The sequence below is a fragment of the Budorcas taxicolor genome, chromosome 24 (assembly GCF_023091745.1).
Source record: "Budorcas taxicolor isolate Tak-1 chromosome 24, Takin1.1, whole genome shotgun sequence".
NCBI lineage: Eukaryota > Metazoa > Chordata > Mammalia > Artiodactyla > Bovidae > Budorcas > Budorcas taxicolor.
This window is the reverse complement of record NC_068933.1, coordinates 23,850,701-23,864,583: the sequence shown is the minus strand read 5'-3', so window position 1 is coordinate 23,864,583 and position 13,883 is coordinate 23,850,701.

Here is a 13,883-nt window from a genome sequence, read left to right as displayed (position 1 = left end):
GGCCTGTTAAGTAAACAAACTTTGTGAAAACAAGCACTCATTTGTGAGGCTTCCCTCATAGCTCAGTTAGTAAAGAATCTGCCTGCAATGCAGGAGACCTGGGTTTGATTCCTGGATGGGGTAGATCCTCTGAAGAAGGAAATGGCAGCCCACTCCAGTATTCTTGCCTGGAGAATCCCATAGACAGAGGAGCCTGGCAGGCTACAGTCCATGGGATCACAAGAGTCAGACATGACTTAGCGATTAAACCACCACAGTCATAGAAAACTGAAAACAGACTGAAAGGCACATATCCAAGTTCTAAGATCCTCAGCTACCTGAAAACTAAGAGAACCTGGGTGATCCACTGAGTCTCTGTGAGTCAAAGTGAAATTGAGCAGACCTGCATATCCCCTCGGTCTCTTTCCTCCTTTCAGCCTGATCTGTCTGCTCTCCTATCTCTCTGCTTCTTGATCTGTTTGCTTCTATATAAGGTCATCACAAGGATGGACAAGGCAATGTTTGTGAAATGCCTTAAATTTCTACAATGGAGGTTTATAAATTCAAAACAGTATTGCTTTTGGAGATGCTATTTTTAGTGTTGTGTGAAGACTGTTAACATATTTTTATAGATAAATAGAGTTCCTGGCTGGATGGTGGTGCTAGTGGCCCAAAATGTGAATGTACTTAATGCCCCTGAACTGAACTCTTTATAGTGGTTAAGACAGTAAATTTTATGTTATGAGTATCTGACCACAATTTTAACATTAAACATATAAACAGTCAACAACAACAACAAAATCTTTGCATTATTTGCCTGTTTAGAAAGCAGGTTTCCTGGCATCTACCTGCTCTGTACCCTCCAATCTGTGATGGACTCTCACAGGGCCTGGGAGGGCGCTTGAAGATCAGTGGCCCATCTTGCTGCTTTCTCGCACATTACAGATGAAAGATGACACTCATTTAAACAAAATGATCAACTCTGATTAAGGTTCCTCCCTCCTACAGTGTTGCTAGGAACGTAAGTTGGTGTAGCCACCATGGAAAACAGTACAGAGGTTCCTCAGAAAATGAAAAACAGAATTACTATATGACCCAGCAATCCCACTCCTGAGCATGTATCCAGACAAAACTATCAATCAAAAAGATATATGCACCCCTATGTCCGTACAGCACTATTAACAATAGCCAAGATATGGAAGTAAGCAAACTAAATGTCCACTGACAGAAGAATTGATAAAGAGGGTGTGTAACACATGTATATAACAGAATACTGCTGCTGCTGCTGCTAAGTCGCTTCAGTTGTGTCCGACTCTGTGTGACCCCAGAGACGGCAGCCCACCAGGCTCCCCGTCTCTGGGATACTACTCAGCCATAAAAAGAATGAAACAATGCCCTTTTTGGCAACATGGATTAACTAGAGATTATCATATTAAGTGAAGAAAGTTAGAAAGAAAAATACAAATACCATATGATATCACTTATATGTGAAATCTAAAACATGACACAAATGAACTTATCTATGAAACAGAAATAGACTGAGAGATACAGAGAATGGACTCTGGTTGTCAGGATGCAGGGGCTTAGGGGAGGAATGGAGTAGGACATTGGGGTTAGCAGATATAAGCTTCTATAAGCAGAAAAGATAGCACAGGAAACTATATTCAATATTCTGTGACAAACCATAATGGAACAGAATATATTAGAAAAAGGATGCATATGTATGTATAACTGAATCACTTTGCTGTACAGCAATAATTAACACAACACTGTAAATCAACTACACTTCAATAAAAAACATATGAATGAATAATTTAGGGTTCCTAATTTTAGGTCCCATTTCATTTTCCAGGAGGAAAGTAGCACATCATTCTATGTATTATTAGTAGCAACAACCATAATTTTGAAACAATTAATAATACCATAATAAAAAGCTGTAAGACCAGTATCCTTCCACATGCTTGCCTTTGCAGGCCCTGGAAGAAGGGCTACAGAAAGTGGAGCCCACTGTGCACCTCCCTGGCCTCCTGTGGGTGACAGGCACACACAGGGCCAACAGGCAAGGGGATACAGAATGGAGTGCGTCTGATTCCTGTCCTCCTCTCCCTCAGGTTTTAGGTTACCAGCTTTCAGTCTGGTACCAACTCAGATAACTGACTGCCAAGTGTCACCAGAGAGTGGATGGGACATTCAATGAGTGGGTTATAAACTGTCATCAGGGGCTCTCAGACAGATTGACATACCTCCCACTACCTTGGCTGAGTGGTGCCACCGTAACTCAACCTGGGCCTTTAGAAGGTGCTCTCTCTGGAAACAGATCTGCTGCATATATGATGTGGTCGCCAAGCAGGGCAAAGCCCCAGGAAAGGATGCACAATTTCATTAGTCTCAGAGACAATGTTAGAAAGTAAGAGTGGGAGGAACAGTAGCCATCTGGTTAAACCCCTTATTGCACAGATAAGGATCTGAGGACAGAGGCACTGGGGGTGGGGCTACAACCTGTCCAAGGCTGCCCAGCTGCTTAGCAGTATCTGGGAATGGAGGCCAGACCATTTACCAGCCAGGGTTCCCTGCTCTTTCTGTCACCCTAGTCTACCTGTGCCTGGTAGGCAGAAGAGTACAGGGAAAGCATGGACTTTGGAGCCAGACCAACCACACATCTCATCTCTCCTTTAATGGCCCTAAGGCTTTGGGCAAGTCATACTTTTTGAGCCTCAGTTTCCTCATCTATAAAATGGTCATAATAATTCTAGTTTTTCAAGGTTGGCATGAAGGTTAAGTGATGTGTATGAAGTGCCAGCACAGTTTTTGGCAGAACAAATGCCCCCCACAAACAGTACCTATGATTTAGTACTATTCTTTGGGCCACCAAGGTTCTCTGGGCACAATGGGGCAGGACTCCAAATGCACTGTGGGTCCTGCTTGTTGGATGAAGGCAGGCACAGAGTGGCGGTTCCAAGGTAGAATGGAGGGGTACACAGAAGGAGGACTGCCTGGCTAGTTGGGGTGCCATTAGATCAGAGTGACTCCATGGAGCTGGGTGGCAAATGCCCAGACACCTATGATGATAATTTTATGGCTTCCCCTCCAATCAACAAGGTCAGCAAAGATCAAAGCCCTTCCACTTCCAGGCTTGAAAAAGGAGGCGCTTCCTCCCATTGGCTGGAGTGAATGGGGCAAATCAATTCAGATGTGCCGTCTAAACATACTGAAATGAGGGTCCACAGAACTCTCAGGGGTACCGCAAGGCATTATGAATGGGTTAGTTGTCTCCAGACAGTAACAAAAGATCCACTCAGGCCAGCGTCCTCACAGTGCGATCCTTGGCCCAGAAGCAGCAGCAGCACTGGGGAGCTTGTTAGAAATGCATAATCTCCAGGCCCCACCCTGACCTACTGAATCCTCTGAAGATGGGCCCCAGGAGAGTTTACCAGTCCCTCCAGGCCATTCTTAGGCACATACAGTTTGGAAACTACTGGGCTGGGCCTTTTCTCCTGATTTCCTGATTGACAGCATAGGGGCTATCAATCTTGGTTACACACATGCAGTCCAGCACCAAGGCTGGGATTGGACCCAGGGATCAGGTATTTTAAGGCTCCCCAGGTAATTTCAATGTGCAGCCAAGCCTGAGACCCAGTGATTTGCAGCAAGAATTTGAATGAAGCAGTAAGTCATTCATAGCATTTGTGCGTGAGAGTATCAATCAACTCGGAATGCTGGGAGTTTCTACATTTTCCTTTGTTCAAAGCTTTTGTGTTGTTTTTCCCACCACTACTTCGTCAATTGTCCTCTGTAGGTTCTGCTCCCTCAAGAGAAGTTCTGAACACACTTGTCCCTCGTACCCATTCACCTACTGCTACCACCATACGATCATTAACGTTGCTGAAATCACTGACTAAAGGTAAAACCCAAGAAAAAGCCCCATTCATTCCAGGTTCTTAGGATCCAAAATCAATTTGCAAATTAAAAACAATTATGTTTCTGTCATATGTGTGTTTCTTCTCTGTTGAGAATTGTCTAGAGTGTTCTTGGTGTGTTTATTCATTTTATTCAGCTTTTGGTTCAGATCAGCACCAAAACAGGTCCCATCTGGTTTATGTTTTGTTTGGCCTTTGAAACATGCAAGCATCTCACCTGCTACTTAACACTGGAAACAGCATGGTGTTTCTTCAGCTAGGCGAGGGTGGAGAGGAAAAAAGAATCTATTCTTTCCCCCAGTATCCTGCAAACTGTACTGCAAGAAAGCTGGTGAGTAACCTTAAACGACACTTTCAGGTTCTAATAAAAATACTATGTTTTAAAATAGGTAATAAGACAGTTTATCTAAGACGTCATCATAAAGGCCCAGCTTACACTTTTAGCTTCAGATCAATTACTTGGAAGTTTTAGAAATCTTCAGGAAGCCAATTTAGAAACATGTTCAGTTCATGGAGTTAACACTCTTTAGTCTGCCGATACAAATAAAATGTTCCTTCTCAGGGGGTTCGCAGAGTGACCTCTCCAGGAATTCTGAAACTACTCTATTTTAAAGAGAAATGGATATTTAATATATTTTTTCATGTTTCTCTGCACACAGTAAGCTGACCAAATATCCTGATCACTCTGGAACTTTCCCATTTTAGTATAAAAAGTCTCACGGTCACCTTCCATCTTGGGCAACTGGGATAGTTGGTCACCCTGTATCCTGCCCAGATCTCCTTGCTCATCAATTTCTTTATAAAACCTCCCGTTCTGTGTGACTCACACACTGCCTCATCTCAAACCATCAGTACTTGTGCTTGGAACATACACAATCACACCCAGTTCCTTCCTCACAATAGGAATGCAAATACATTCATTTATTTTTCTCAAATTTCTACTTCCCATTTTTCTCATGGCCCCATCACCACCCTCTCTTTCCACAGGGATGATTCCAAAAACATCTTGTTCTTTCTAATCAAACTGGCAGAACAAATGTGGAGAAGAAAGGAAGGTGATTCCTGTGTTTCAGAACTGCAACTAGATGAAAGCGTGCAGCATAAAAGTTAACGAGTGCCTTTTTATTCAATGGCATAAATCTTTATTGCATCTCCCTTAGGCGCGGGATACTGTGCTGCACGCCATGCACAGGAAGACAAGTCCCTGAGAGCAAGCTAGTAAGTGAGGCAAACCTGCCCTCTTCACTCAGTAAGGCTCCCTGGCATCCTAGATTTCCTTGTTCCTTAACTTTCCACTGAACCAGGCAAATGTTTCTTTGGTTTTTGCCATTCCTTATCTTGGGCTGCTAGTGGAAATTGACTGAATACAATACACTGCCAAATTATTCTTTCTAATCTCAGTGATACCCTAAAATTATTATAATAAACTCAATTAATTTCTTGTAGTGGTTCTAAATTCTGTCCACACTGAAGCTCTTTCACCCACCAATCAAGCAGCACATGACCTTGTCATCCACCTTCTTGGCTTCAACATCCTGGGATGGAGTTCTACCTAGCATTCACCTCCTACCTTTAATTCTTCCAAGCTCACTGTGGTCTTTTTCTCTTGCCCTGATGTCTTAAATAAAGAAATAGTTTTTTCTCTCTGAGACATCTTCTTTTACCCTCTACCCCTTCCTCTTTTAATGTGCGTTTTCCATTTGTACCCATCTGATGTATTTTTTTTCTGCCCTTTGATTTCTCTTCAACCTGTAGATGTGCTTAAATCACAATTACTCTTAAGAAAAAAAGAGGTGATCTGACTACACTGAAACTATGGAATGCCCACACCTTTCGCTCTTCTGACCTCCCCCATCCATTTCTCCCACCCATTTCTCAATCCTGCGCTCCTACTGAACTGAAATTTTCTCTCAAGTGGTACAAATAAGCTCCCTGTAGCCTGTGATGCCTTCTCTGAGTCTTCACCCATCCAAGCCTCTTGGCATCATGTGAGGGTGTTGTTAGGATTATCCTCTTTGACATCTCTCCTGTCCTCTCACTGGACCACATCACCTCCCATTGTCTGTTCCTTCTCCCGTGTCTCTTTCAGTCCTGCTCTGGACCCATTCGGATTTCCCTGGTAGCTCAGACAGTAAAGCCTCTGCCTACAATGTGGAAGACCCAGGTTCAATCCCTGGGTTGGGAAGATCCTTTGGAGAAGGAAATGGCAACCCACTCCAGTACTCTTGCCTGGAAAACCCATGGACGGAGGAGCATGGTGGGCTACAGTCCATGGGGTCACAAAGAGTCAGACACGACTGAGCAACTTCACTCACTCACTCACTGGACCCATTCAGGGTCATAGGCTCCAGTTTCAGCTCCATTCTGTTGACCACACATCTATATCCCCACCTCTGAACTCTCTCCTGAGCTTTCTATCCTTATTTCTAAACACCTAGTGGGCAGCTCTACATGGCAAAATTCAAAGATCTTCAAATTTAATACATCCAAAGTTAAGTTCATGACCATCCCTCAAACCTGTCTGCCTGCATTTTGTCTTATTCCCTGAGTCTGTACTACTAGAAATGCCTGCATCAATCTTCACTTTTTTTCCTAGTCCAAACTTCCAAGCATCTGCTAAATAACACCAAGTTGTGTTCATTATCAAAACTTTTTATTACAAATGGCAGAATCCAAACTCAAATTAAACAAGAAAAAGAAACGTATTAGCTCATGGAACCAAACCATAGAAAAGGATGGATTTGTGTGAATCGTACCAGATTTCTCTCTCCACCTTTCACCTCAGCTTTTGTTTCGTTTGCCCTCGTTCTTCCAGGTTCCTTCATGTGGAGGGGACCATGGCTACTAGCAGCCCCAAAGGCACACCCTGTTAACAATAATGAGAAGAGACACTTAACCTGTATCAGGCACAATTCTAGGCACTTCAGAGCCTGTGAGGCAAGAAGAAAGAGAGAACATGCTCTCCACTTCAAAATTTGGAAAATCCATAGACAAGCTCTAAATTGAGCTAGCTTGGGTCACGTATCCACCTGCTGAAATAATCACTGGGTCTGAACCATGAAGTAGAGTAACTGCAGGGTTTGGACCATCCACCAGCCTCTTAGCTTGAGTGATTCAAGTAGGAGGAAGTCTGATGAACCACACCAGGTGGAAAAACACACAAGGTTAGACTTTGAGGCAAGAAATGGAAATGCAGAAACTCTACAGCGCTGATTCAAGTTCATGGGTCTTTGTATCATCTTTTAAAAACTGAGAAACCTATCAGGAATTGTATCTGAATAGACGTCTTGCCCACCAAAAAAAATGTAAAGAAAACCACAACATTCCTCAAAAGACAATTTTAACAATACACTAAAAACACAAATAAAGGGTCATCAGAGATCAAAAATGTATGCCAAGATGTTCCTAGCCTCTGAAAGCATAGAATATCTTTTTTAAAAAAACTCTCAAACTTCTGAATAATGGTGGTTGTAATGATAAAAAGCATAATGATGAGACGGAATGGCATGCCTTTGTATAACATTACCTGTTCAGCCTGCAGGTGCTGTTTCATCTCTTGCACTGACTTTGAGGCCCCAGGGAGGTCTGTGGTCGTGGGTGACATTTAGCTGTTCTTTCTCAAATAACTTCAGAAAGAGTTCTACCTGAAAAATTTCCAGAAACAGTACTGAAATTGACCACTGAAATTAATAACTTCTTACAGAAGAATCTCCACAATGTATCTGTAATTTAACTTTTTAAGATAAATAGTTGGAAATTTTATCCTGAAGTAACTTGACATTCATCATTGTTTCAGGCCCCAAACACTGCATCTATGGGCTGGCACTTACTGTCATGCACGGTAAACTCTATTTTTCTTCTATTTCTACATCTACAATTCCTCAGATTATTGATTTCTCATTCATCAGAAGATTTGTAAACATAATAAAGCCTAAATGGAGCACACATGAATATGAATCTGTGATGTGTATAAATTAAGCCTCCCACTACAGCATTCGGGAAAGATATTTCTCCCGAGAGCCAACGACAGGTGTGTAATAAGATGCTATTTTCATTCCCCATTATCTAAGGTTTTGGATGTAACTGGAAACATTCTTGGAAGCAGGGGGAGGGGATTGTCTGAGTCATTGTTGTGAAAGCCATTATTCTGCATCATGCTCAGTTGGACTTGGGAATGAATTAGAACAAATGTTCAAGAATGTTCTGTTTCTACATGAAGCTATTTCATCTGTTATCTCTTCCTCTTGCACTTAAATGTGACCAAAAGATCTTCCAAAATGAAATGCAGTCTTGTATAAAATCAAATTGATTTCTCTTATTTTTAATCTACCAGAGGATATTTGTCTTGAGTATTAGGGGGCAGCAGAGCTATTGTTTCTATTTTTTAAAAAGAAAAGAAAAAGGAAAAAAAAATTTGGTGTTGTTGTTAAAAAGAAAAAAACTATAGTGTGTTCTATATTTGAAATTCCACAAACTGTTGATAAACTGGGTTTTTCCTGTAAAGAGAGACATGCAAAAGTCTGATTTTTCCACCTCAGTGTTCACTTTTACCATCCCCAGCCCCCCTTGTTCAGTCAAATGGTGTCTAAGAAATGCCCCTCTCCATCCAGGATCAAACAAAATGCTTCTGGGATGGAACATCAGCAGAACTCCCTTTGTTCACCTTTTTCCCTCCAGTTTTTTTATTGCTGGGAGTGACTGCAGTTCAGAAAAAAGGTCACCTGATTTTAAACAGAAATGAGGAAAGGCTAAGTCTGTGTGTGCTTGTACACAAGTGTGTGTGTGTGTGTGTGTGTGTGTGCACGCGCACGCATGTGCGTGCGCGCTGGGAGGGGATGGGGGACATCCAATGTGTTCCTGCACAGAAGTTATTTACTGTCTTGACTCTGTCTTCAGATGCTTATAAAATATTCAGCAGGCTGGAAGGAACCTCTCTAGAGGGTGCTAAGCCCCAGATGGACACGTTAGGGAGTAAGTACTCAGTCACCTCTTCATAGGAAGGCTCAGGAGTCCCCAGGAAGGTGCTTGTACTGAGACGCGTCTAGGCTGGCAGAGCCAGCACTGACCTAGGGGGGCAGAAGAACCATGACTCCTTAACTGTGAAAAAGCAGAGCACCTGACATTGCTTTCAGGAGCCTCAGTTTTTTATCTATGAAATGAAAAGCTTGAACTAAGTCAGGGATCTTCCACTCTGGCCACACAGTAGCCTCATTTGATTTTCTTGTTTTTAATAATGATAAAGGGCCTTGCCCCAGACAACTTGAATTAAACCTTCAAGGATGGAACCCAGACACAATTATTTTCTTTTAAGCTCCCGGGTGCATTTAGGTGCAGCCAGGGTAGTGGCTGGGTGATTGCCAAGTTCTCTCCAGTGCAGGCTCTACAGGACTTGCTCGTTAGATCAAGTGTCTGTTGGGTCAGCTTTCTCTCCTCAGCACTGGTCCACACTGCCCAGTCATTCTCTGTCCAGTGGAACTTTCCATATTCATAAGACACCAGGGCCAAAGCTCCTATAGGATCTGCGAAAACAGTCAATGTCCTTAATTGGACTAACCAATCCAAAGAGTGAGGAGTTGGAGGAAGGAGGGGAAGGATCCACTATTTAAAGGGAATCATTGTTGTTCCTAAGAAAACTGCAGGACAGCACTGAAGCTGCAGGGAACTCTGCAAGGCGAGCTCATTTCCCTGTTCACCCCCAGCTACGACATCTCTTTTGCAGCCCAGCGCTGTGCTGCAGAGATAAACTAATTTAATTGGTAGCAAGAGCTGCATTTTGATCTTGCAATCAAGTCACATAATTTGCTTTTCCAGGACAGCCCTGCACTTCCCTCTGTTCTGTTCTCTTGCCTCTCAGAGTTTTCTTTCCCACTTGCTCCCGTTTAACCCATCCATCCCCGCTTCCCATCCTCCAAGATCTGCCCACTGCCTTGTGCACCCCCACCCTCCACATACTTTTTTTTTGTTCATTTCCCATTCACCCTACTTTGTATGCTCTGGCCCTCCTTTCCCACTTCTCCATTTCCCAGCCAAGATCGCTGGGCCACTGATGGCTATGAGGATGTGAAAATCTGAGCCACAGGCATGAATAATGAATTGGGAGCGGCAGACTGAAGCCAGTCGGAACTGAGAATACTATCTCTGAAATGCAGCCAAATGATTTAGCAAGAGGCGATATGAAGTTACTGCAATCCCCGGAAGTCCTGGACACAATGGTAATTATGAAAATGCAGTTTTGACAAAGTACGAGTCTGATGGAAGTTCCAAGGCTGATGGACGCATCATAGCCTGCTTTGGGCTGAAGTGAGAGCTGTGGAAGGTATGGTGACGCTTGCTGACCCCATTGGACTGAGGGACTAGTGCAATCACTGGCAGGATGGCCTGCTTCCTTATTCCAAGAATAGCATCACCACCCTGAGTCCAGTGCAGCTGGACAGGATGGCTAGATGGGCTGGTGCTGGAAACTCCATCTGACTGTAAGATCAAGGAAGTGGAGGAATCTGGAACTTGAGGTTGCCAGGATGGGTACAGGCAGAGTCATCTGCTGCTCTTCTAACTCATTAGAAACGAGCCTAAGCACCAGCCCTCAGCTCTCCTATATCTGATCCTCTACTGTTTCCATTTAGTCAGAAACCTCCTTTGGACCTTCCCTTTACAAGCAAGACTTGATGGATGGGCCTATGGAGTCTGTGGTTCAATGTAGGGACTTGCTGGAACTGGTTAGTGAATGAGGGCCTCCAGACAATGTTCATTAACATTCTGGCCACCCCTCCAGTCCTTTCCCATTTGCCTTCCAAATGCTGCCAGACACATCTTTGTGAAATATAAACTGGTTATTGGACTATCTACCTAGAAACCTGTTAGCGACTACTCATGGGCTCCAGAATGGAGGCTAAATTCCTGATCATAGCATCCAAGGCTGTCTGTGACTTGACCCAAACTTTCATCTCCCACCCCTTGTCTCCCTACAGCCCAGAGATGCTGCAGAGGTTTCTGCTTTGTGTCCTCTGCTGCTCCTTACCTGCACATCTGTGATCAGCCTGTGTCCCAAGCATCTCTGTCTCCTGCATGAACACCCATTTACCCTCCCAAGACTCAGTGTAGGAGCCCTGCTTGCTAGGAATTCCTCTGGAGCGCTCATATCAGAGGAACTCTCCTCCCCTTCTAGTCCCATCTTATCTGCTGCCTACTACTTAACGCGGGAAGGATCTCTTTGGGAGCGAAAAATGTGTTACCCAGCCTAAAATCATTCTGCTCATTGCATAACAGGCCAGTTTCAGGAGAGGAGTCGTTGGGGCGAGGGGAAAGCTAGCAGACCCATAAGACAGGAGACTAGTGTCTCAAAAACCGATCTTCCCTCAGTCCAAAATTCAGTTCCTTTTATATAGAGGAGGGGGAGGGGGAGTGGCCCATGCGATGCCAACCAGCGGCTGAAGCATGTCCTAAGGGTTGCTTCTTGACAGCTGCTCCCAAAGGTCGATAATTTAGGGGAGGGTCCCACTGTAACACTGACCAATGGCTGAGCAGGACTGTTAACGGTCACTCACTGACAGTTGCTCCTAAAGGTCTCTCACTAACGCTCCTTGCTTGGGGGAGGGGTCCACTGCCAGGCGGACCAATGGCTGAGCTGGAACACGAACAAGAGGCCCGCTATCAGCTGTGCACCTACCCCGCCCCTATTACAAACACATTCCGGAGGCAGAGACTCTGTCCCATTCACCCAGGAATGCTCCCTGCATCCCACATGATGCCAGTAGACATGTATTAATGCTTATGCAGAGAATCCCGGCTGGGACAGAACAGGAAACGAGGATCGCAGGACTCCCATCTTACAAGAATGGACGTTCCCACAGTCCCTGCCTTGAACAGAGGTCCAGCCTTCTGAGCCACGCTCCACTTCCCATCCCTCTCAATGGAGAGCTCCCAGCACCTGCTTCTCAGATACCCCCAGCCCCAGCCTGACGTGCTGTGATTGTCATCTCAGGGGGTGCGCAGCTCCCAAGTTCCCAGTTCTTGTCATCATTATGCAACCTTGACAGGCAGAGGAGACGCACCCTGGTGACTCTCATATTGCCAACTGTGAGCTGAAGCTTTCGAGCCAAAACTTAGTTCACTTTCCCCGAATGAGGGCAATAACTGAGTCAGGAAGGAACTAGGTAGAGCAGGTACAAATCTCTGTCTGAAAATACAAACATGCAGAAAAGGTATCTTGAACTTTTCACAACTCGATTTAATTTCTATTTCAAGTCCCACTTTTCCCCCAAGAATGTGAAGTTAGTCTCCCCTCTTTTCCCTTTTCCATAGTGTAGCATCTGAGCACCTGGGAGGGTTAAGGTGGTATTCAGGTGAGGGCGGACCTGGTCTTCATCCTCAGCGTCTTCTTTTCATCCTGGTTCCTGTTGGGAAGCTGCCATCTCATCTAATACAGTCTGGCCCCGTAGTCACTGAGGCTTCTTCATTCCTGTCCTTTCTGCCATGCTTGGAGACCAAGAAACCATGCTGGGGTTGTAATGGGGCCTGGAGAACTCTGGAAGGCTGTAATAGCAGCAGGGGAAGGCTCCAGATGTAGCGGCCCTGGTCAGAAGGCCCCTCCCACAAGCCAGCAGCCGATTAGGGAGAAACTGTCAACCAGCAACCGTTAGTGGTCCTGCTCACCTGTTGGTTGGTGCCTCAGTGGGCCCCTCCCCCAAGCTAGTGACTGTTAGAGAGCAACTGTCAACCAGTGACCATTAGTCAGCCATTGGTCAATGTCACATTGAGCCCCTCCCCCTCCTTCTCTTCTGTATAAAAGGATCCCAATTTGGGACTAAGAGTAAATGGTTCTCTGAGATGCTAGCCTGCCATCTTCTTGGTCTGCTAGCTTTCCCATGAAAAATCATTATTCCTTGTTCTAGCAACTTGTCTTTCAATTTATTGGTCTGTTGGGCAGTGTGCAGAATGAACTGGGCTCAGTAACAAGGCCACATCTGCCAAGTCACGCTATAGAGTCATTGTTACTTCCCCAAAACCTTAAAGAAATAGGACATGGGTTCATTCTATTGTTCTCTTTCTATGGGGCTGGTTTTAGATTCCAGCATCCCTCACACCTGACATGGAACCAGAGTTCATGGCCTCCTTTTTTAGGGATATGGAGGTCAGGAAGCAACAGTTAGAACTGGACATGGAACAATAGACTGGTTCCAAATAGGGAAAGGAGTATGTCAAGGCTGTATATTGTCATCCTGCTTATTTATCTTATATGCAGAATACATCATGAGAAACGCTGGGCTGGAAGAAGCACAAGCTGGAATCAAGATTGCTGGGAGAAATACCAATAACCTCAGATATGCCGATGACACCACCCTTATGGCAGAAAGTGAAGAGGAACTACAAAGCCTCCTGATGAAAGTGAAAGAGGAGAGTGAAAACGTTGGCTTAAAGCTCAACATTCAGAAAACGAAGATCAAGCCATCTGGTCCCATCACTTCATGGGAAATAGATGGGGAAACAGTGGAAACAGTGTCAGACTTTATTTTGGGGGGGCTCCAAAATCACTGCAGATGGTGACTGCAGCCATAAAATTAAAAGACGCTTACTCCTTGGAAGGAAAGTCATGACCAACCTAGATAGCGTATTGAAAAGCAGAGACATTACTTTGCCGACTAAGGTCTGTCTAGTCAAGGCTATGGTTTTTCCAGTAGTCATGTATGGATGTGAGAGTTGGACTGTGAAGAAGGCTGAGCGCCGAAGAATTGATGCTTTTGAACTGTGGTGTTGGAGAAGACTCTTGAGAGTCCCTTGGACTGCAAGGAGATCCAACCAGTCCATTCTGAAGGAGATCAGTCCTGGGTGTTCTTTGGAAGGAATGATGCTAAAGCTGAAACTCCAGTACTTTGGCCACCTCATGTGAAGAGTTGACTCATTGGAAAAGACCCTGATGCTGGGAGGGATTGGGGGCAGGAGGAGAAGGGGACGACAGAGGATGAGATGGCTGGATGGCATCACAGACTC